This window comes from Molossus molossus, unplaced genomic scaffold, assembly GCF_014108415.1.
Source record: "Molossus molossus isolate mMolMol1 unplaced genomic scaffold, mMolMol1.p scaffold_m16_p_13, whole genome shotgun sequence".
NCBI classification, from domain to species: Eukaryota; Metazoa; Chordata; class Mammalia; order Chiroptera; family Molossidae; genus Molossus; species Molossus molossus.
Genome location: NW_023425348.1, coordinates 47,248,211 through 47,272,590, shown reverse-complemented (window position 1 = coordinate 47,272,590; position 24,380 = coordinate 47,248,211). Strand labels below are relative to the sequence as shown.

The following is a 24,380-nucleotide window of genomic DNA, read 5'->3' as shown; positions in this document are numbered from 1 at the left end:
ACTAAGGGTAACTGAACACACAATACAATATACAGATGATGAGAATCATAAACTTGAAACCTATGTAATTTTATTAACCAATGTCACCCCAACCAATTCAATAAAAGATAAAATGAAAAACAAACAAACAAAAATAGAAAGAGATTTGCTGAAAAGACAATGTGCAGGAGCCAGATCATGTAATGCCATGAACACTAGATTCAATCAAAAGCCTGGATTTTATAATCTTCAGGGAATGGAAAAGCAACAGACTTCTGAGCAGGGAAGGGCCATGGTTAGATTGACTTGCTGGAAAGATGACCATCTGGAAAAACGGACAAGAAAAGGCAAGAGCTTTGGGCTCACATCCCTGCTGCTATGCCTAGTCCCATCCTTGACTCCCCAATGCCACCACTGATATGCCAAGCCCTTGCTGAAGAAAGGCAGTAAAAGAACCCCTGGCCAAGACCTGCAAAGACTGAGGCAGGATAAGGTCCTTAGTTGTGTTTGACTTTTTTTTCTTTTAATCCTCACCCAAGGATATTTTTCTATTTATCTTCAGATATAGTGGGAGGGAGGTTAGGAAGAGAGAGGGAGAGAGAGAGAAAAACATCTAAGTAAGAGGAACACATCGATTGGTTGCCTTCCACACGACCCAGGCCAGAGCCGGGGTCTGAACCACAACTGAGGTACATGCCCTTGACCAGAATCAAATTCGAGACTCTGGTCTGCAGGCTGACGCTCTAACCATTGTGCCAAACGGGCCAGGGCAGTTTTGTTTTATTTTGTTTTTAAATTTATTTAATTGAGGTAAAATTCACATAACAAAAATTTAACCATTTTAAAGTAAACAAATCAGCAGCATTTATTACATTTATAATGCTGGGCAACCACAGAGGTTCTTGATTTTTTAAAAGGCCCAGGAAAGCCTCTGTGATTTCACTGAGGTCAGGCTCCACCCAATCATCCCTCAGGCATCTCTGCTCAGACTAATGTGCCAGATACTTGTGGCTTTGGCAAATATTTGCCTTGAGTCCCTAGGCTGCCATACTCTTTTCCAGCCTTTCCTGACCTCAACTCCCCTGGGAACAGAGGGCATAGTGACCCATGTTAGCTCTTAACTTCCATATTACTGCCCTAAACCTCTCATTCTGAGAAATCAAAACCCATCACTCTTATCATTTAACCTTTCCCTAAGCCTCTTATTCCAGAGAACTAAAACTCATCACTCCAGTCAGGAGGAATGGAAAGATGGAACCACCCTAACCCACCCAAAACTGCAAATGGTCGCTGGACAAGAAAAACAAGTTTCAGGAGACCCCAGCCCCACCTCACCCCCGACCAATCAAGAACTTGGGAGACCCCAGCCCCCGACCAATAAAGAACTTGGGAGACCCTGGGCCCGACCAATCAAAGACGACCACGTCTCCTTGGCTGAAGACTACCCCCAGCCCTGAGTTTAAAAATCCCTAGTCTGTACAAGCCAGTTGCTACTCTCTCCTTAGAGGTAGTCCAGCAGGCTAATTCCCAATAAACCTGCACTTCTGGAGACCCTGCACCACCTCGTTCCACCTCGTTCTTACAACCAGCAGCAAATTTCACTATGTCTATCCCTTATTTAAAACTTTTCAGTGGCTCTGCATTGCCCAGAGAATAAAGTCTTAAATCCTTAACATGACACATGAGGCTCTCTACAATCAGACATTTACTTGTTTCCCTAGCCTCATCTCCTAAACATGTTGCCCTAAAATTCTTTCCTCTCATTAGGTTTCCCTTGCTACATGTGTGCTCAAACATGCTATTTTCTTTCTCTCACCCTGGGAACGGTGTTGTCACCCCCCTATACTTTCCCCCTAGGCTTATCTTACCCTGGGGAAAGTTCTCCTATTTTTATTATTCCCTGGGAACAGCTCTTGTCCCAGTCTCATTGTACCCTGAGGATCATGCTGATCCACAATTCACTATTCACTATTTTCTGGATATGCCATTGGCCATATCATACCACAGAATGACTTTTTTCCACCTCCTCTTCTACTTCTGTCACATGACTTACCCCGAGTACATCTGCTCTGCTTCCTTTGTCTGGTTCTTTTATAAGCCCAGAGCTTCACCAGGTTTCTCACTCCAAAGTTACTAGTATCTGGGTTTTAGAGTAGTCAAAATCATAGAGACAGAAAGTAGAATGGTGGTTGCCAGGGACTGGGGGGAAAGGGGACTGGAGAGGTTATTGTTTAAATCAATATAGAATTTCAGTTTTATAAAATGAAAAGTTAAGGAGATGGATGGTGGTAGAATGGTTGCACAACATCATGAATGAATTTAACACTACTGAACTGTATGCATAAAAACAGGTTACAATGGCAACTTTTATGTTATATGTATTTTGCCAAAGGAAAAAAATTACTGGTACCTGGGACTCAGGAGAGAGATATACTATATTCCAGCCAGCTGAGAAGTTGGATCCTGATCTTATTCTCCCTTATTCTCTCTTCTGACAGAATGACATATCTGTTAGGATGGCATTTGAACCCAGCCTCATTTTACCCTGAAGATATCTCTGACTCCAACCTCATTTTACTTTGGGAACAGCTCTGACCTAGGCCTTCCCAATCACCATACCACAGAGAAGGTCACACTAAGTATACCCTGGAGATGGCTTGTACACTGACCTTGGCTGATATTAAACCCCAGGAAAGAAAAGTGATGTGAAGCAATTGGTCCCAAGCAACCCCAGTGTTATTCCAAACTAGGGAAAGTAGGAGTCGGGGAGAAAAATTTCCAAATCATCACAAAACTGTTCTGACTTTCTGTGTATAAAGCCAAAGGTGTGTCAAGGGGTACACAGGAAGAGCTCACATGAAGGCCTTGTTCCAGGTGTTTTAAGTTTCCAGCTGCAGCAGCATCACAAATATCAGTGTGTTCCCATGTAAGTGAATGAATAGTACCCAGTTCAGGACACTCAGATTTTGCCTGTCTTCTGGTTTGTGTGCTTATCTTCTCAGTAATCTGCAGATTGCTCAAGGTCAGGGACTATTTCTGTCACATCTCTGTACCCCTGCCCACTTGCCCAGTCTCTCAAGATGAGCAACCGGACTATCAACTGGGACAAGGGATACTCCACCCACCCCACCCCTCTCATATCAGGTGCATAAACTCTAATGGCAGTAGGGAGTGTTAATAGATTCAACTTCCCCTCTTCCAAATGCTTCCAGATGCTGCTTGGACTCTGACCCCAGAGAGAGTATTCCTGATCTGATTCCTGGGGCTCCTCTGCCTGGAACAGCTTGTTCAATAAGGATAAGAGAGCATCCTATAGATTAAAATTCTTTGGAAAGTAATTTCTAAAATGGGCTGTGATTATAGGTAGGACTGGAAACTGCTAGGTCCATCTCAAGAAGTAATTTGTGAAATAACTTCAAGACCTTTATACACCTTCAAAAGTAATTGGTATGATTACAAAAACCTGTGGCTAGTCTTGTTGCCTTCAATTCCCTGCCCTCAGAAACTGCCTTGTACCACACTACTTACAATAAGTTGCTTCAGTCAGAAATCTATAATGGCTTCTCACTGACTAAAATTGTACAACATGGTGATAGAGAGCACAGACTCTGGAAACATATCAGCCAGGCTTGAATCCCACCATTTATTAACCATGTGAGTTTGAGCGAGTTATTTAGGTTCTCTGGGCCTAGGTTTTCTCACCTGTAAAATATGAAAATAATAGTACCTACTCTGTTAGGACTGGTACAAAGGTTAAATATGCCAATAATTAGAATTAAAAAATTTTTAAAGAATTAAATAAGTTTAGCATTAAAGATGCTAAGAACAGTGCCTGGCACATGGCAAGAACTTAGTAAATGATATATAAACATATTAAGGTTTCAAGTCCCTCTGTCATTCATAGCCTGAAACATGAACTGTTGTTCTGACCCATTTCACATTTTACAACTCACCAGCTCCCAATCCTTTCACTTCTGACTTCATCACTTATAATTCTTTCACTCTACCCACAATATCAATTCCCCTCTGCCCAGCACCTCCCTCTGCCCTTAGTTGCAAATTCTCCCTGGCACTGCTACCTTCACCTGCCCCAGAATTAGCCACTCAGCAGACTACCCATAGGTGCTTACCTTGAGCATTCTATTCTCTATGCTCATGCTTACCTGCACTCAGGTCATTTGCACAATCCAAATGCCTCCCTTAGTTTAGAAAACTTAAAAGAGTTTTAGAGACTAATTAAGTCACACCATCTCCTGGAAGCCTATCAGACTACAGTGACTCATGCAAATATCTGCTTTTCCTTCATTACTAAAGTCTTAATCTGTAATACATACTTCCACACTTGTATCATCTATCACCTCTACTAGATTAAGTTCCACGAAGCAGTGTCTTGTTTTCTATCACTACAACCCCAATAGCCTAGAACAGTGACTGGATTGTAGTAAATGTTTAATAAATATTTATTGAATGCAATCAATCTAGCCCAACTTCTTCATCTTTAAATGAGAAAATCACAGTTGGAGAAGGTAAAAGTACTTCACTCAAAGCAGAATGTTCTGGAACCCAGAACTCCATAAGACTGAAATATTGAATACAATCACCCCCACCCTCCACCTGCACCCATTTCTGAACTAGCTGCAACTAACAAGAGTGTAGACAGAGAGTTCTATGATTGAACTGAGTGTTATCCACTCAAAGCAGGGCATTTACTTCCCCCTCCAGAAGCAGAAGACTAGGCCAACTATAGAGGCACAATTAGCTTCATCTCCTACCATTGAGTCTGGACGTAACCATGGACTGGTGGATTAACCAAGCTCTCCAGCTTTCTGCAGCAACAATCCAGTCTGTGAAAAGGGGAGCCTGGAGGTACCTTGCCAGCCATAGGACAGCTTGTCATATCACTTCTCCAAGCCCTACTAACAGAAAAGTAGGAAGCCACTTTGTGCTCATTTACCTAATTGTGTTTCATGGAACACCAATGTCCAATAAAATATTAATAGGTGTTCTTTTGGGGGGGGAGGGATCCCATGATTTTTTTTTATCCTCACCAAGGACATTTTTGCATTTATCTTCAGATAGAGCAGGAGAGAGAGAGGGAGGAGGAGAGAGAGAAACATCGATGTGAGAGAGACACATCAACTGGCTGCCACTCACAGGAACCAATCTGGGGCCAAAGACAATCGCAACCGAGGTACATGCCCTTAGCAGAAATCGAACCTGGGACTCTGGTCTGCAGGCGATGCTCTAACCGCTGACCAAACTGGCCAGGGCAAGGTGCCCAGCTTTTCCAAAGTTGATCTCAAAGCCCTTGATAGAGGAATAGCTATTGTCTTTTCATATGATAACGGTGTTCTGAAGAACACTTATTTTATAAGAATGCACTGTACACATACATGTATAGAAGTACTGTTATTCCACAGTTACCTCAAATGGACAGAACTTAAAGTAGGAGAAAATGCCTAAACTATTTGGATTACTAAAATTACATTACTTCTCCATCACAATAAGCTTGACGGAAGGTTAGCCTAGACTCAGATCTCAATCTGTTTTACTTGAAAGCCTGTGTCTTTCTATCATCATACTACATTCTTTGACAATTGTTTAATCTAAAAACTGTTTATAGAGCTGCAGGTGCAATGCTAAGTACAAGGGATACGAGGAAGTGTAAGATTTAACAATCTTTGCCCTCCTGGCACTCACAAGTTGGTGATACTACTGTGATGTAGAAAATGGGGACTTACAATAGAAAGAGAGGGATCAGGGCAATAAAAGTTCAGGGAGCCCCTAATCTTTGATGATAGGGGAAGTTGTCAGAAGGCTTCTCAGAGAAGTTGGTACCTCAGCTAGTTTAGTGATGAAAAACATGAACTCTGAGGGAATAGGCCAGTCTCTAAAGGAGGCCAGTTTCCAACCTACCCAATGAAACAGAGGAAAGAGAAGTCTTCATCAGATATAGCATTTCCAGGAGCTGACCAGAGAGGGTTAGGGAGCACAAGCCACGCTGGGTTGCCACCAAAGACAAAGTTACCTGACAACTACCCTCCTGGAAACAATTAACTTGGCAGTTTTGACTTTGACAGAATCTTAGGCCTGAAAGGAATATTTTGAAATCACTTAAATAAACCCCTACTTAATTAATAAGAGGTCCTAAGAAAGTGTGGCTTCATTTGAGCTGAATATGAGAATTATTATTAGACAATAATAATTATAATGGTTAATAATGAGAGCTTATTATGTCAGGTAATCTACTAAATGTTCAACAAGGATTATTTCATCTTAATCTTCACAACAGCCTGAATGAGGTGGATAATATGATTATCTACATGTTATAGATCAGGAAATAGGCTCAGAGAGGTTAAGTAACTTTCCCAAAGTATTACTAGCCACTGATGAGACAACTGACCCCAGGACCCATGTTCTTCATCATTAGACTAGCCTAGCCGAGGTACTAACTTCTCTGGGAAACCTTCCCTGACAACTTCCCCTACCACCAATGATTAGGAAACCCCTCTGAGCTTTCATTGCCTTCTATCTCTCTCTCTACTTTCTATCCCAGTCCCTCTATCATAGCAGTGAGCATCACCAAATTATGAGTGCCATAAGGGCCGAGATTACTAAATCTTACACTTCCTTGTATCCCTTGTACCTAGCATCATTGCCCGGCACATAAAAGTTATTCAATTTTATTCACCATCCTCCTCCTTTTCCCTTGTGCTACACATATTGGTTAAAAAATAATAATAATAAGAGCACTAATCTGGGAATCAAGAGTCTTGTAGCTATAATCTCAGTGAAATACTTATCCTTTCTGGGCTCCAATTTCATCTGCAACTCACAGAACCGTTGATTCAGAACAAATGAAATAAAGTGTGCTTGAGTAGTTTAAAAGCACCGCACAGACAGAAATAATGTTTGTCATCCCTCCTATCTGGCTTTTAAAATCAGACTTGAACCACACAGCATTTAAGAGTCTTAAAACTCATGGAAGAAGAATGATTCTCAGAGACCTAAAAGCTATAAAAGGAGAGAGTATTTGCACTGTCACTAGGAGAAGGAGCCAGTCCCACTGAGAAGCTAAGACACTGACAAGTGGCTTTGCTCCAGCAGTCCCTAGCTAATTAAGGCCTTGCTCCACTCCCTGTCTGCCTGTGACCTCCGCAAAAGCTAGAGAACACCAAGTGCTCCACAGCAGCTCTTTTCTTGGCCAGAGTGACATAAGGAATTGCCGGCCACTGGATCAGCCAGATCTATTGCTAAAAGGTTCCTACCCTTGGCCTTCCTTAGAACACAGCCAAAACAAGGAGCCTTCAAACTGTCCTGAGGTTATCAGCTTAGGATTCCTAAGAGTCAGACCTAAACATAGCTACCAGGACTCGGCCTGGAACATGTCGGGTGTGACACAACTGAAGCCCAACCAGCCAGACCCTTAGGACAGACTAGGGAGTCCCCAAGGGGTACAGATAAGGGACTGGTCTTCTCATCCTCAGCTGGGAGTGTCTAGTTTTAGATGCTTAACCACTTCCTCTGCTCATTAAAGCAGAACTCTCACTCTACCCCTTAGGGCTCCCTCCCCCAAGCCTGTCTCTAGGGTAAGAAAAGTCCATCCATCTCAGGTCTTCGAAAGTTAAAAAATATGGGCCCTTTATGTTGTAAGGGCTTAACTGTTGGGTTGGGAAAGAATGTAGGCCAAAAGCAACACACATGAGGAAGTAAAGGTTTAAAAAGTCTTACCCGTTTATTACAGTCACAGTTCCCACTTAACAGTTCCTGGTTCCTGTCGTAATTGGTGCTCTTAGAGAACAGCTACAATCCAATGGTTTTCAAACTTTATTTTTAAACAGTGTAATCCTCTTTTTCAAATGCAGCTCAAATCAAATCCAATTAGGAGTCTAAATATCTAATTGGGTCTCCAATGAAACAATAAAAATATCAATGGCTTCTAAAATCATTAGGCAAAAGCTGATGAGAATGAAAATAGATCATGTTGACAACATCTGAACCCACTCATCAGTCTTGAAAATACTAATCAGATATAGTTGTACAACCTTTCAAAAAAGAAAAACAACAATGACTGAACCTGAATCTGATCAAGCTTCTAAATTCAAGTACTACTTTGCAGAAAATACAGATGATCTAGAAACATGTTAAACACCACCATAGAGACATAATCAGCAAAATCCATAAATTGGGAAACTCTTCAGAAAAAATGACCCAGTTTCTTCAACATAAAATTGCAAGGAAAAGAAAAAAAAAAGAGTAGATAAGGTATGGATTAGAAGAGACTCGAATAAACCACAGAACTTACATGCATTTATGCATAACCAATGGACATGGACAACAAAGCTGGGGACAGGGCGGGGAGGGAGAGGGTGGAGGGTGTCAATAGGGGAAAAAGGAGAAACATCTATAACAAAAATAAGTTAGTTAATTAATTAATTTTTTTTAAAAAAGAAGAGACTTGAGATTTAGATTAACCAATAGGTACAGACTTTCTTTGGATATTGATATGAACAAATGAAATTAAAAACTACCACTCCCAAATGACCAAAAAAAAAAAAAAAAGTAAGAGGCCCTTGTGAGGAAGGCCAACCATTAGGGGGAAAATGTTTAGTGTTAATGACAGAGTTTAACTACCTATTCCTGGCTCAGAAATACTGGGACCTATCCTTTTTATCAACATTTTATTTTCACAGCCCCTCAGGCTTTGAATGATTTTTCTATAAACAAACTATACTTATTGAGAAATAATTCATCATTTTCAGCTGTGTTTATTTATTTTTTTTAATCCTCACCCAAGGATATTTTTCCATTTATCATCAGATAGAGTAGGAAGGAGGAAGAGAGAGGGAGAGAGAGAAACATTGATGTGAGAGAGACACACTGATTGGTTGCCTCCCACACGACCCAACCAGGGCCGGGACAACCCGCATCAGAGGTACGTGCCCTTCGCCAGAATCGAACCCGTGACTCATCGGTCCGAGGACCGATGCTCTAACCGCTGAGCCAAACTGGCCAGGGCTCAGCTGTGTTTATGATCAGCACCTTTTCTTTTTAAAGTTCTGACCCAGGTTTTAACCAACCATACATATACAATAATCAAAGCTTAGCCCTGGTCAGGCAGTTCAGTTGGTTACAGCATTGTCCTCATATGCCAAGGTTGCAGGTTTGATACCCAGTCAGGGCACATACAAGAATCAACCAATGAATGCATAAATAAATAAGTGGAACAACAACTCAAATATTTCTCTCTCTCTTTCTCCTTTCCTCTCTCTCTCTCAAAACAATTTTTAAAAACATTTTTTTTTGTAAAGCTTAGTAATAATATTGTGAATTCACACATCTCACCATCCTGGTTTTTATGCTAAAGAACAAGAAAGTGAAAGTAAACATGTGGACATTCAAGCATAGGGCTCTGCTACCAGTTGCTTATTTTGGCTCTACACTTGTATCCAAGGTCATTCACTAACTGGATAGTTTTCCATCCTATGATGCCATCAACTGCCAGACAAAACACCAATCAGCATAAGCTAATTCCTGTTACCACACAGATCCAGCATACTTGAAACCAGAAAGAAAAAACACACTTTTATTATAGTAAATGTACAATTTTCATTAGTTTTGTTGAAATACTAAAAGCAACTTAAATTCATTTATTTATTCAAAAACAAATATTTACTAAGCATCCCTGTTCAAGACCCTATGCTGGCTAGGCACTAAGGGCAAAATGAATAACACAGTCCAAAACCTCAAGAAATTCATATAAATACATATTTTTATTGCTTTTATGGATCCCTAAGTTTCCAGAGACCACAGGCCACCAAAATTGTACTGAAAAATTTTATTCCCTTATGAACAAAAACAACTTATGAAAAGTCAACTTGCTTCAAGAAGTTTCACAGCCTTGTTCTGGAGATACAAACTTCTCCACTGCTGGAAAATCAAGAAAGGGATTTCTGAGATCAAGGTCTTTGTCTACAATTCAACAGGCATTTACTGAATTTCTATTTTGTCCTGAGGCACTGTGCTAGACAAGGGATCAGCAAACTGTGGCTCTTCGGCCAAATCCAGCTCAACACCTTTGTTTGCAAATAAGGTTTTATTGGAACACAGCCATGCATGTTCATTTATGTGCTATCTATGGATGCTTTCCTGATACAACTTGTCACTTCAACAAAAGTCATATGGCCCATCAAGCCTAAAAGGTTTACTATCTGGTCCTTTACAGAAAATGTTTGCCAACGTCTATGCTAGACCCTGGAGACACAAAAATATGTCTCTATCTTGATTTGAATGGTAGTTACATGGGTGTAAACATAAGCAAAAATTAATTAAGCACTTCATTCATTTTATTGTATGTATGCCATAACTCAACACTTTTTTTTTCATGAAATGAAGAGCATTTGGAACTTGCCCTATAACAACTCAAATCTAGTAGAAGTATATAAAGGAAACAATTGCAGTACAATGGTGATGAGAGTCATAATGAAGACTCTATTACAGTGATAGAGTCTAATTACAGTAATGGTCCAAAAAGACTAATTACAGTAATGGTCCAAAAAGACTAATTACAGTAATGGTCCAAAAAAGAAAACGAACAACCCAGCTAGGTATGCAAGGCTAAGTCTTCACAGAGAAGATAACTGAAGTATATCTTGAAGAATGAAAAGGTATATGCCAAGATGGCAGTGGTAGGGAAAGAAAGATGCAGATGAAAAAAGGAGGTCATTCCAGGCAGAGGGAACAGCATATGCAAAGGCTCAGAATTTTTTTTTTTTAAATGATGTGCCTTTGGAAAGTGACAAGTAGTTCACAGAAACACTTAGGTAAGGTGCTAGTGGAACAATGTCAAAAGATAAGACTGGAAAAATACAAAGGGGTTCAAATCATAAAAAGTTTCATATAAGGGGTCTCCATGTAATTTATGGTCTAAACTGGGTAACTTCTGAGAGTAAAAGAGAGACAAAAAAATAGTTGTAAACAAAGACTATCTCAGGAAAATATGATCACCCTATTTATATGCCATATTAAAAAACGTGGACTTCAACCTACAAGGCAGCACAAGTTAATAAAATGTTTTTTTTTTTGTTTGTTTGTTTGTTTTTTTTATCCTCACCGAGGACATTTTTCCATTCTTTGTTCAGGTAGAGTGGGAGGGAGAGAGAGGAACAGAGAGAGAGAGAGAAACATCGACGTGAAGGGACACATCGAGTGGCTGCCACCCGCACAACCCACCGGGGCCGGAGACAAACCGCAACCGTGGTACGCGCCCTTAGCGGGAACCGAACCCGGGTCTCTCAGGACGGCAGGCCGATGCTCTAACCGCTGAGCCAAACTGGCCAGGGCTTTTTTTTTTTTTTTTTATATATCCTCGCCCGAGGATATTTTTCCATTTTTTGTACAGATAGAATGGGAGGGAGAGAGAGGAAGGGAGAGAGAGTGAGAAATATCGACGTGAAGGGACACATCGAGTGGCTGCCACCCGCACGACCAACCAGGGCCGGGGACAAACTGCAACCGAAGTACGTGCCCTTAGCGGGAACCGAACCCGGGTCTCTCCAGACCGCAGGCTGACGCTCTAACCACTGAGCCAAACCGGCCAGGGCAATAAAATGTTTTAAAAAGAGTAATACCCTGGCCATTTTGGCTCAGCGGTTATTAGAGTGTCAGCCTGCAGACTGAAGAGTTGACGGTTCAATTCCAGTCAAGGGCACATACCTCGGTTGCATTTCAGTTCCTGGCCCTGGTCGGGCAGCCAATCAATGTGTCTCTCGAATTGATCTCTCTCTCTCTCTCTCTCTCTCTCTCTCTCTCTCTCTCTCTCTCCTCCCCCCATTCCTCCCTTCCACTCTATCTGAAGATAAATGGAATCCTAGGGTAAGGATTTAAAAAAAAAAAGAGTAATACTAAGCCCTGGCCAGGTGGCTCAGCTGGTTAGAGTGTCATCCCATACACCAAAAGGTTGTGGGTTCAATTCCCGCTCAGGGCACATACCTTGGTTGTGTGTTCAACTCCATGTTGGGGTACATATGGGAGGCAACTGATGGATGTTTTTTCTCTGTCTCCCTTCCTCTCAAAAATCAATAAACGTATTCTCGGTTGTGGATTAAAAAAGAAAACAAAATAAAGAGAGGAATAACAAGATTTATGTTTTTTTAAAAATGTGTTTCATCTATTTATTTTATTTAACATATACACAGAATACTTATTATGTGCCAGGTCTTGCCCTAAGTACTTTACAAATACTGTTTATTAATCCTCATAACTACCTTGTGGGATAGATACTATTCTTATTCTCGTTATACAGATAAAAGGCACAGGACAATTAAGTAACTTCCCCAAAGTAGCATAGCTAATAAATGGCAGAGCCAATATTTGAACCCAGCCCATCAGGCCCGAGAGTTTTTGCTGCTCCTTTTCTACTTTGGGTCCCACTTTTGACATTTATTCGGAGAATCCTGAGCTACTCCAACAGTATTAGGTCCCTCTCCACAAGCACTCACAGCACTCTGTACTCCTTCATATCACTTATATTTCTAATCATTTGTTTAAAAATCTGTCTTCCTCACTGTATTTAAACTTTGTGAGAACAGGATGGAGACTATGTTGTTTATCACTGTACTCCCATAGCCTGATAATTTATCAGCCTTCAAATTAGAAATAAAATAAATAATAGCTAATATTATTGAGCACTTACTCTATACCAGACACTGTTCTAAGAGTTTTAAACATCTAAATTTATTTAACTTGAATAAGTTGTCCAAGATCACAAAGCTAATAAGAAATGAAGCCATGATTCTGGATCTTGCTCAATGCTCTTAATTCTATGTTACACTAACCTTTTTATTGAAAAATAAAAATACTAATTAATAAAATTTTGTATCCCTTATCTAAACAATGCCTGGCAATCAGCAGGCATCACAAAAATAAATAACTCTTATAGGTGCTGAATAAGAGACAGCCGATAAGCATATCTCCTTCCTCTCAAAGTGGCAGCCTGGCCCACAGAAATAGAAGCATATATCCAGATCACTAGGGACGGAGCATAGTGCAATGGTTAAAAACATAGGCTTTGGAATTAGAACATAAAATTTCTAATTAGGTTGAGTCCCACTTCCACCAATTACTAAATACGTGACCTTAGAGTCCTCATTTATAAAATGAGAATAACAATATCTATCTCATTGGCTGTTGTGAGAATTAAATAAGGTAAACACATAATTGTACCTAACATATAAGTAAGTACTGAATATATATCTGTTTTTATCATAACAATTATTACTATTATTATTAACTGTCTACTTAGCTGTAGCTCAGAGTTTCTGTGACTTCCTGCTTCGTCCCTTGGGATAACACCTCCAACCCCCAAGTTTAACCAAAGTTGATTATTTTAAGAGTTTAGAACTCAAGTGGATATTGTACATAAGCAAAGTGGTTCATGAAGTTTTACATTTCTGGCCCAGTATGTGGAGAGGTGAAAGTCCTAAGGGTGGAACCCTTATCCCAATTGCTTAAGTCTTGCCCTCCAGAAGCAAAATCAGGAAACCACTACCTTTAACTGACCTCGCTGATAATGAAAGAAACTACTCTAGAAAACACACTTAAATACAATATCCACTTGAGCTCAAACCTCAGTCAAATCCTTACTGCCAGGGAAGAAAGGCTGATTCAGTCCCAGAGACTGGCTAGGAGAAGCCAAGAGCTTCTGTCAGTGCTGCTGGACCTAACAGAGGTGATGAAGAAAAGTTTTAGAAATCTAAGGTACCATAAAATACTCTTGGCAATCTCTGGCACAAAATTAACTCAAAGCCCAATCCTATCAGAAGGGAAAAATCACAGAAATCATAGAATTGGGAGATAAGACTCATAAAACTGTCAAAATAGCCCTGGCTGGTGTTGCTCAATGGTTAGAGCATTGGTCCAAAAACTGAAGAGTCACAGGCTCAATTCCCAGTCATGGGCACAAGGCAACTGATTGATGTGTCTCTCTCACACCGATGTTTTTCTCTCTCTCTCAAAATCAATGAAAAAAAGATTATCGGGTGAGGATTATTTTTTTAATAACTGTCAAAACAACACAAGGAAAAGACAACCTACTGAATGCAAGAATATATTTGCAAATGATATATCTGATAAGGGGTTAATATAAAAAATATATAAGGAAATCATACAACTCAATAACAAAAAAATACACAATCTGATTAAAAACTGGGTAGAGGATATGAATAGACATTTCAAAAGAAGACATACATATGGCCAACAGACATATGACAAGATACTAAACATCACTAATCATCAGGAAAATGCAAATCAAAACCACAATGAGATACCACCTCACACCTGTCAAAATGGCTACTATCAAAAAGTCAATAAGTAAGTACTGGCCAAATGTACAGAAGAGGGAACCCTCCTGCACTGTTGGAATTGTAACTGGAGTAGCAACTATGGAAAACAGTATGGAGGTTCCTCAAAAAATTAAAAATAGAACTACCATAGGACCCAGCAATTCAACTTCTCAGTATTTATCTGAAGGAACTGAAAACATTAATTCAAAACGATGTATGGCCCTGGCCGGTTTGGCTCAGCGGTTAGAGCGTCCGCCTGCGGTCCGGAGAGACCCGGGTTCGGTTCCCGCTAAGGGCATGTACCTCGGTTGCAGTTTGTCCCCGGCCCTGGTTGGTCGTGCGGGTGGCAGCCACTCGATGTGTCCCTTTCACATCGATGTTTCCCTCTCTCTCTCTTCCTCTCTCTCCCTCCCACTCTGTACAAAAAATGAAAAAATGTCCTCGGATGAGGATTAAAAAAAAAAAAAAAGATGTATGAACCCCAATGTTCACTGAAGCATTATTTACAATAGCCAAGATATGGAAGCCACCTAGGCCTCTATTGATAGATGAATGGATAAGGAAGATGTGGTATATAGGTACAGTGGAATATTAGCCATTAAAAAAAATGAAATCTTGCCTTTTTTTTTTTTTTTTTAATCCTCATCCGAGGACATTTTTCCATTTTTTTGTACAGACAGAGTGGGAGGGAGAGAGAGGGAGAGAGAGAGAGGGAAACATCGATGTGAAAGGGACACATCGAGTGGCTGCCACCCGCACGACCAACCAGGGCCGGGGACAAACTGCAACCGAGGTATATGCCCTTAGCGGGAACCGAACCCGGGCCTCTCCGGACCACAGGCGGACACTCTAACCGCTGAGCCAAACCGGCCAGGGCGAAATCTTGCCATTTGTGACAACATGGATGGACCTAGAAGGTATTATACTAAGAGAAATAAGTCAGACAGAGAAAGACAAATACCACATAACTTCACTCATATGTGGAATCTAAAAAAAAAGAAAAAGAACAACAGACTCATGGAAACAGGGATCAAATTTATGGTTGTCAGAGGGGAGGGAGGTCAGGGGATGGGCAAAAAGGTGAAAGGGAATATTGTCAATAATATTGGGAGCCCTGGATGGTTTCGCTCAATGGTTAGAGGGTCAGCCTTCTTGTTTTTATGGCTCCTTTAATAGCTAGTACCCTGTAATATCTGTTCCCTATCTCCTCCATTAGATGGTAATTCCTCAAGGTTATGCACTTGTTATTATCTTTATCCCCCCACCCCACTCTAACAGAAGATAAGTAGAAAAATATCCTCAGGTGAGAATTAAAATAAAAAATAAATAATATTGTGAAAACTTTGTGCAGTGACAGATGGTTACTAGACTTAGTTGGCGATCACATTGTAAGGCATATAAATGTTAAATCACTATGTTGTACACCTGAAAGTAATATAATATTGTATGTCAACTATACTTAAACAAAATATAAAATGTAAAAATGTAAAATGTAAAAAAATGTTCTTCCCCACGTGACACCAGTGTCCTGGTCAGGTGGTTAAAGGAAAGCCCTATGAGGAACTGCAGGTATGAAAAGGAAGAACAAGAGCTGAGGTACAGAAGGCATCAGAGTAAAAGTGCCTGCCCACCATACCCATCACAAAGTAAAAGGGGCCTTCTTGTTTTTATGGCTCCTTTAATAGCTAGTACCCCGTAATATCTGTTCCCTATCTGCTCCATTAGATGGTAATTCCTCAAGGTTATGCACTTGTTATTATCTTTATCTATATTTATGTGTTGACCACTATGTTAAGCCCTAGGGGTAAGATAACGATCTTAGGTATCTCTGATATAACCTCAACATCTCACACGGTGCCAGCCATAGCTGGCACTCACTAAATAGGGAACTCCTGAGAATACTGCTGGACATGGACCGCTGATGGGTCGCTTGCTAGTACAGCTCAGCTAGCCACAGAAACAAGCAGGCACAGAAGCAATCAAAACCCTGAGCAGCAGCAGGTCTACACATTTATAGAACCCCTCCCATAATAGAGCCTCACCATGAGGATGACCAGAAAAGCCCTGGCCAGTTTGGCTCAGCAGTTAGATCATCAGCCTGTAGACTGAAGGGTTGCAGGTTTGACTCCCAGTCAAGGGTACTTGCCTGGGTTGCAGGTTCAACCCCTGGCCCCAATCGGTGTCATGCGGAAGGCAACAGATCGATGTGTCTCACATCGATGTTTTTCTCTCTCTCCCTTCCACTCTATCTAAAAATCAATGGAAAAATATCCTCAGGTGAGGATTATTAACAAAAAAACAAACAAACAAACAAAAAACAAGAAAAATACAAGAAGGATCCACATGGGTTCCTCAAAACTGCTTTAGAGACCACATGGCAATGTTCCCAACTATACCACATGCCCACTTAGGACCTGGGATAGAATATTACACTGAACACCCATTCTCACATTTTCTACACTCCCTATTGTGAGGGAAGAAAAGTGCTCCTTCCTTTGAGCACTGCTTATTTGGAAAAGCTGGTCTCTTGGGAAAAGTCTGGGCTCATATCCTGACAAATAGAATCTGGCAAAAGCCTGAACCCCATAAAAGCATCTCAATCATTTCACCTTGCTGGGCTCCAGGGCTGAAAATAGCCCCAAATGAAAAACAAGCTGTGTGGACTACTTATCTAGTTTCATAGCAAAGACAGGTCTAAAGCTGGCTGAAGAGGACAAACCCCTCACTCCTTAACTCAAGCAGGGCTAGAAGTCTCACCTGTTTCCGGCCCCATAGCAACTGGAATAGCTCTGGCACCTCTCGGGCTTCATCTTTCCAAAACAGCAATGGAACAAGTGCAGAACAGGGAAGCACTTTCTGCAGTCGGCCCAGCACTGCTTGAAGGGGTGGCAGGAAGAGAGAGCTATTCCTGGACACCGACCCCTATTTCCAAATCAAATCTGAGGGCAAAACAAAAGGCCCCAAAGTAGGCCAATGCAAAAAAGAAGCATTCTGTACCTTTGCTTCATCTTCTGACAATGACTTCAAGAGGTCCCACTACTGAAGCCCTGTCTCAATGCCTATTTAACAGTAGCCTTACCTAATCCCAAATCAGAGTCAATCAGTCTGCAGTCTTGCACACCAAGTCCATCTCTATTTATTACACACCTGATCCATGCCATTAGAGTCAACTGTTTCCAGGTCTATCTCCCCCAACACATTAAACACTTCTGGAGGCAGCGCCCAGGTCTCACAATGCCTGTGTCTCCAGTTTTGCCCAACACAGGGGCATGCTTGAAACAGATGCTCAAAGACATATTTGTTGTAGAACAATAGTGAGCAAGTACAGAAATAGGACAGGAAGTTTAAGGACAAGAACTATCCTGCCTTACTCTCCCTGGAGTCATGTCCCCACCCCTGCGCTCTGGCCCCTAGGCTCAGGCTTGTTTCCCAGGTTTCCTCTCTTATCACCAAGTTGACAGACATCATTCCCTTCTGTAATTGTGCACAATCCTATCTGAACCATTCCTTGGACCTTTAGCATTTTAGAGATCTATTTCACTTTCTGGATGTATTTGGGAACTCCTTGAGAACATGGTGCATGGACCAGCCACAAGGTAGTCCATCAATAACAATATGGGGGGTGAGGGGGTATCAACTTCCCTTGAGCTTTCAATTGCTCACCTGTGAAAAGATGAAAAAGAATACTTGTCACTGTCATGTCTCACCTGGTTTCACCTGGTTGCTCCCACGGGTTTAGTTTATTTCTCTTTCTCCATGTCCTTAGCTGGTTCCCAAGGAATTCTCTATAAAGAATTCATGCCAAATGGTTCAGCACCTATATTTGGCCTACAACTGTGTGATACTCAAGGTGTCATCAGAACAGAGATGACAGCTCATTCTTCACATCCCACATCCCTCAGACTACAGAGAGTGACTCATCCACACTAATCCCTGCCAAAAGCAGGAAAAGTCCCCTTGAACCAAAGCAGGACAATGCTGCATTATCCACCTACCCACTGGTGGGGCCATGTCTAAAATCATGTTCAGGCTCACAACTAAAACTGGGAATGAGCCGTAAGTCCTCAGTTCTCATGAATATATGCCTAGAAACAATAACTCCATGTTTAACTTTTTTTTTTTTTTTTTTATCCTCACCCGAGGATATTTTTCCATTTTTTTGTACAGATAGAGTGGGAGGGAGAGAGAGGAAGGGAGAGAGAGAGAAACATCGACGTGAAGGGACACATCGAATGGTTGCCACCCGCACAACCAACCAGGGCCGGGGACAAACTGCAACCGAAGTACGTGCCCTTAGCGGGAACCGAACCCGGGTCTCTCCAGACCGCAGGCCGACGCTCTAACCGCTGAGCCAAACTGGCCAGGGCCATGTTTAACTTTTTTAAAAAATATTTTTATTGATTTTTTTTTTTTAGAGAGAGAGAGGAAGGATGAGAGAGACAGAAACACTGGTGTGAGAAACATCCATGGGCTGCCTCCTGCACGCCCCCTACTGGGGATCGAGTCCACAAGCTGGGCATGTGCCCTGCCTTGTATCGAACAAGGCCCCTTCAGTACATGGGACGAGTGTTGTCCACTGAGCCACACCAGCTGGGCCATGTTTAATATTTGAGGCCAACTTACCTTTTAAAACACTTTAACTTACTCCTCTGCCTTCCTCACCATTGAGATCTTCCATAATCAGCTCCACTCTCCAACCTCTCTAACACACCTACAGAACCCCGGTGTCTACCATTTTAGCTAGTGGGTACTATATTGAACAGTACAGATATAAAACATCCCTCATCACAGAAAGTTCTATTGAATGGTGCTGGTCTAAACGGATAGGATGATTAGAAAGATTGTAGCTAACATTTCATGCACGTTACCATGGGCCAGACACTGCATCAAGACCTTATATGGCCCTGACCTGTGTGGCTCAGTTTGATGGGTGTCATCGCATGCACTGAAAGGTTGCCAGTTTGATCGATTCCCAGTCAGAGCGCACACCCCAGTAGGGGGATCCAGTAGGGGGCATGCAAGAGGCAGTCACTCTCATACTGATGCTTCTCACTCTCTCTCTCTCACTCTCTTTTTTTTTTTATCCTCACCCGAGGACATTTTTTGATATTTTGTTCAGATAGTGTGGGAGAGAGAGAGAGAGAGAAACATCGACATGAAAGGGACACATCAAGTGGTCGCCACCCACACGACCCAACCAGGGCCGGGGACAAAACTGCAACCGAGGTACATGCCCTTAGCGGGAACCGAACCCAGGTCTCTCCAGACCGCAGGCCAACGCTCTAACCGCTGAGCCAAACTGGCCAGGGCTCTCTCACTTTCTTTAAAAAAAAGAAAGAAAATCAATCTAAAGAAAAAAGACCCTTATATGGAATATCTCTTTTATTTATTTATTTTTTATTTTTTATTTTTTTTATCCTCACCCGAGGACATTTTTCCATTTTTTGTTCAGATAGAGTGGGAGGGAGAGAGAGAGAGAGAGAAACATCAACGTGAGAGAGACACATCGAGTGGCTGCCACCCACACAACCCAGTCAGGGCCGGGGACAAACTGCAACCGAGGTACGTGCCCTTAGCGGGAACTGAACCCGGGTCTCTCTGGACCGTGGGCCAATGCTCTACCCGCTGAGTCAAACTGGCCAGGGCTGGATTATCTCTTTTAATGATCATAACTCTATGTATCATTCCCATTTTATTGATGGAAAAATCAAGGCTTTTAGGAGTTAAATAGTTTGCCTCAGGTCATCCAACTAGTAAGTAGAGCCATGATTTAAACCCACAAAGTCTGACTCCAAAGTCTGTCTTCTTAACCACTTATAGTACTTAAAAATGATTGTAATAGAAGCAAAATATGCTAAGGTTATAAATGAGGTCCAGCCCTGGCCAGTTTGGCTCAGCGGTTAGAGCGTCCCATTAAGGGCGTGTACCTCGGTTGCAGTTTGTCCCCAGCCCTGGTTGGTCGTGCGGGTGGCAGCCACTCGATGTGTCCCTTTCGCATTGATGTTTCTCTCTCTCTCTCTGTTCCTCTCTCTCCCTCCCACTCTATCTGAACAAAAAATGGGGGGGAAAAAGTCCTCAGGTGAAGATAAAAAATTTTTTAAAAATAAATGAGGTCCAGATAAAGAGCCATAAGGGACTTCAAAAAAGTAGAGGTCACAACAAGACATAGGGGAAAAAAAGAAAAGGCTTTATTAAAGAAGCATGAAAAACAAACACTAATCTAAATCTATTCACTCTGTACCCAGGGCCCACTCAAGCACCATTTCCTTCAGAAAGTCTTCATTATTCCAGTCCACACTGTTCTCTCCTTTTATATATTATATTTAGCTGCTTTCTAACTAGTTAAGAAATTATCTAATTTGTAAATTCCCCAAAGACAATATAGACTATGTTTCAGTTTTTTCTATGACCCACTATGCAGCAAAGAGCAAAACTCAAAACAAGATAGTTTAATCTAAATGTTTCTGAAGGACTGCTGATTACTATTACTTGATTACTCCTTTATGTTAGATTTAGACATAGTAAGAAATAAGGCCAAACTCAGACAGAGAGAGAGAGAAAGAGAGACAGAGAGAGAGACAGACAGAGAGAATGGGAACACAAGTGCAGTGAAGAGTGATCTCCACATTATTAATCCCTGGGGGCTGACCAAAAATAGGCTCCAAGTTCCCCAGGCTATTCCCCTTTGCCAGTTGACATGGAGCCCCACCTGGAGCATGGAATTCATTCTCAGTCCTTGAATCAGTGGTGCATCAATCAGAGTTTCAGGCAAAATGACATGTTAGTTTCTAGTATAAGCCAGTTCCTTTGGCCTTCAAGGTGTTGAAAACATCTGGCTGGCTCCCACTCTGCTCACTCATCCTCTTGACTTAAAAAAGGGAGAGCCAGCCCTGGCCGGTTTGGCTCAGCGGTTAGAGCGTCGGTCTGCGGTCCAGAGAGACCGGGGTTCTGTTCCCGCTAAGGGCCCGTACCTCGGTTGCAGCTTGTCCCCAGCCCTGGTCGGTCGTGCAGGTGGCAGCCACTTGATGTGCCTCTCTCACGTCGATGTTTCTCTCTCTCTCTCTCTGTTCCTCTCTCTCTACCTGAACAAAAAGTGGAAAAATGTCCTCGGGTGAGGATAAAAAAAAGGAGAGCCAAGCCTGGCCAGTGTGGCTCAGTTGGTTGAGCGTCACCCCGGGCACCAGGAGACTGCTGGTTTGATTCCAGGTCAGGGCACGTGCCGGGGTTGCGGGCTCAATCCCAAGTAGGAGGTGTGCAGGAGACAGCCAATCGATGTTTCTATTTCTCCCTCTCCCTTTCTCTCTCTCTAAAATCAATTAAAACATATTTGTGAAAAGGGGGGAGGGGACAAAGCATTCTGCTACTCATTATTTAAGAAAGCACTTTCGGTCTCCATTAACTAACTGAATCTTTACCACACTCCCCACAAACCCAGGGCAGGGATCCCTGCCCCCATTTTATACACAAAGAAACTCCAACCTTGAAATTTAGTCCTACTTTATTCTGTTTTCAAGAACTTACTATTACCTGAAATTATATTACATGTTTGTTCACTGCTTATCTTCCCACAGAAATATAAAACAGCAGGGGCTATTATTTTTACTATCTGTTTCATATCAAGTGCCTAGGAGAGGTCCTGGCACACAGTAAGACCTTAATATTTATTATATGAATGACTAAATCTAGTGCATCCCTAAACTGATCCCCTCCACACCATTTTTGCCAAGTAAACCTCCATTCTATACTCAAAATTACACTCTATGCTCATTTCATTCAGCATTTATGCTAGATGATAAGAACAGAAATGAATCAAGATACAATCCCTGGCTCTTGAAATATAACCTAGTATTTTGAAGCAAACAATAAAAAAGTGTGCCATAATAGACATATTCATAGCAGGGAGTACCTAACTAGTAGAATAAGGAGGAGAAAAGGGTTAATAGAGCTTCACAGAAGAGGTGACATCTGACCTGAGCCTGGAAGAACAATTATAATTTTAGCCACCAGAATGGAAGGATAGTCCAGACAAAAGGAAAAGTATGAGCATAGGCTAAGAGACATGACAAAGCTAGGTGTATTTAAAGACCAGTGAATTATTACTTTAAGTCAAGGAAAGTTTGCCCCCAAAATTACATTTTAAAAAAAGATGAATGTCTTTCCCTGGCTGGTTTGGCTCAGTGGTTGGAGTGTTGGCCTGCGCACTGAAGGGTTCAATATCTGGTCAAGGGCACGTATCTGGGTTGCAGGTTCGATCCCCGGCCCCAGTTGGGGTCATGCAGAAGGCAGCCAATCAATGTGTCTCTCTCACATTGATGTTTCTCCCCTACCCCTTCCACTCTCTCTCTAAAAAAAAAAAAAAAAAAATGGAAAAAAAATATCCTCAGGTGAGGATTAACAACAACAAAAAATAATAATAATCTCTTTTTCCTCTTAGCGCTAGTTGGTGGTAGCCTGCGCTCCTCTTTACTCTGCCACCGCCCAGCTCCGGGATCAGCGGATGCCATGGGTTTCAGAGACCTGAAAAGCCCCTTCAGACTCCAGGTGCTCAACAACTACCTGGCAGACAAGAGCTACATCAAGGGATATGTGCCGTCACAAACAGATGTGGCAGGATTTGAAGCAGTCTCCAGTCCACCACCTGCCGACTTGTACCATCCCCAACGTTGGTATAATCACATCAAGTCTTACAAAAAGGAGAAGGCCAGCCTGCTGGAGTGAAGAAAACTTGGGTAAATATGGCCCTGCTAATGTGGAAAACATCACAGGAAGTGGCGCTACAGATAGTAAAGACGATGATGACATTGACCTCTTTGGATCTGATGAGGAGGAGGAAAGCGAAGAAGCGAAGAGGCTAAGAGAAGAACGGCTTGCACAGTATGAGTCAAAGAAAACCAAAAAACCTGCGTTTGTTGCCAAGTCTTCCATCTTATCAGATGTGAAACCTTGGAATGACAAGATGGATACGGCAAAGTTAGAGGAGTGTGTCAGGAGCATTCAAGCAGATGGCTTGGTCTGGGGCTCTTCTAAACTGGTTCCGATGGGGTATGGAATTTAAAAACTTCAAATACAGTGTGTAGTGGAAGATGATAAAGTTGGAACAGACATGCTGGAAGAGTGGATCACTGCTTTTGAGGACTATATGCAGTTGATGGATGTGGCTGCTTTCAACAAGATCTAAAAGCATCCTGGATCATTGCCCTAAAATAAAAGCTTGAAAGATAAAAAAAAATAATAAAAAATAAAAATGGATAAAGGACTTGAACAGACATTACTCCATAGAGGACATACAAATGGCCAACAACCACAGAAAAAGATGCTCAACGTCATTAGTCATCAGGGAAATGCAAATTGAAACCACAATAAGATACCATTTCATACGCACTAGGATGACTATAATTAAATAACCATAAAATAACAAATGTTAGTGAGAATGTAAAAAAATTGGACCCCTCGTATACTGCCAGTAGGAGTATAAAATGGTTCAACCACAGTGGAAAAACAGTTTGACAGTTCCTCAAAAACTTAAACATAGACTTACCATATGACCCAGCAATTCTACACCTAGTATATACCCAAAAGAACTGAAAGCAGGTACTCAAGCAAGTACATGTACATACATACATGTTCATAGCAGCACTATTGACAATAGTCAAAAGGTTGAAACAGCCCAAGTGTCCATCAACAGAAGAGTGGATAAACAAACTGTGATATATACACAGTATAATGGAAGATTGGCTACCTACAAAAAGGAATAAATTACTGCTTATCCTACAAGCTATATACTACAATATGGACAAAACTCCAAAATATGCTAAGTGAAAGAAGCCAGACACAATAGGTCACATATTTTATGATTCCATTCATATGAAATAAAAGACAGATTGGTGGCTGCAAGGGAAGGGGAGGGAGAAAAATGGAAGCAACGGTTTAATGGATAACAAGTTTCCTTTGGGGCAATGAAAATGGTTTGGAACTACATAGAGATGGTGGTTATACAACATTGTGAATGCACTAAATGCCACTGAATTGTGTATGTGAATAGTTAATTTTATGTTATGT

At 41.6% G+C, this 24,380-nt stretch overlaps 1 protein-coding gene and 1 pseudogene across 6 annotated transcripts in view; one reads left to right on the top strand and one right to left on the bottom strand.

Annotated features, from left to right (window-relative positions):
* STIM1 (stromal interaction molecule 1) overlaps positions 1–24,380 on the bottom strand; it is a 214,756-nt gene that overhangs the window by 163,705 nt on the left and 26,671 nt on the right. Inside the window, exon 1 of one of the 6 annotated variants that reach the window (XM_036258383.1) lies at positions 7,711–7,731. The exons of the other annotated variants lie outside the window; for them this stretch is intronic. The gene's annotated coding sequence lies outside the window, so the exon portion shown is untranslated. Of the gene's footprint in view, positions 1–7,710; positions 7,732–24,380 lie in introns of those variants that run through there. 6 annotated transcript variants of the gene reach the window in all.
* On the top strand, positions 22,824–23,499 carry LOC118627891 (annotated as a pseudogene).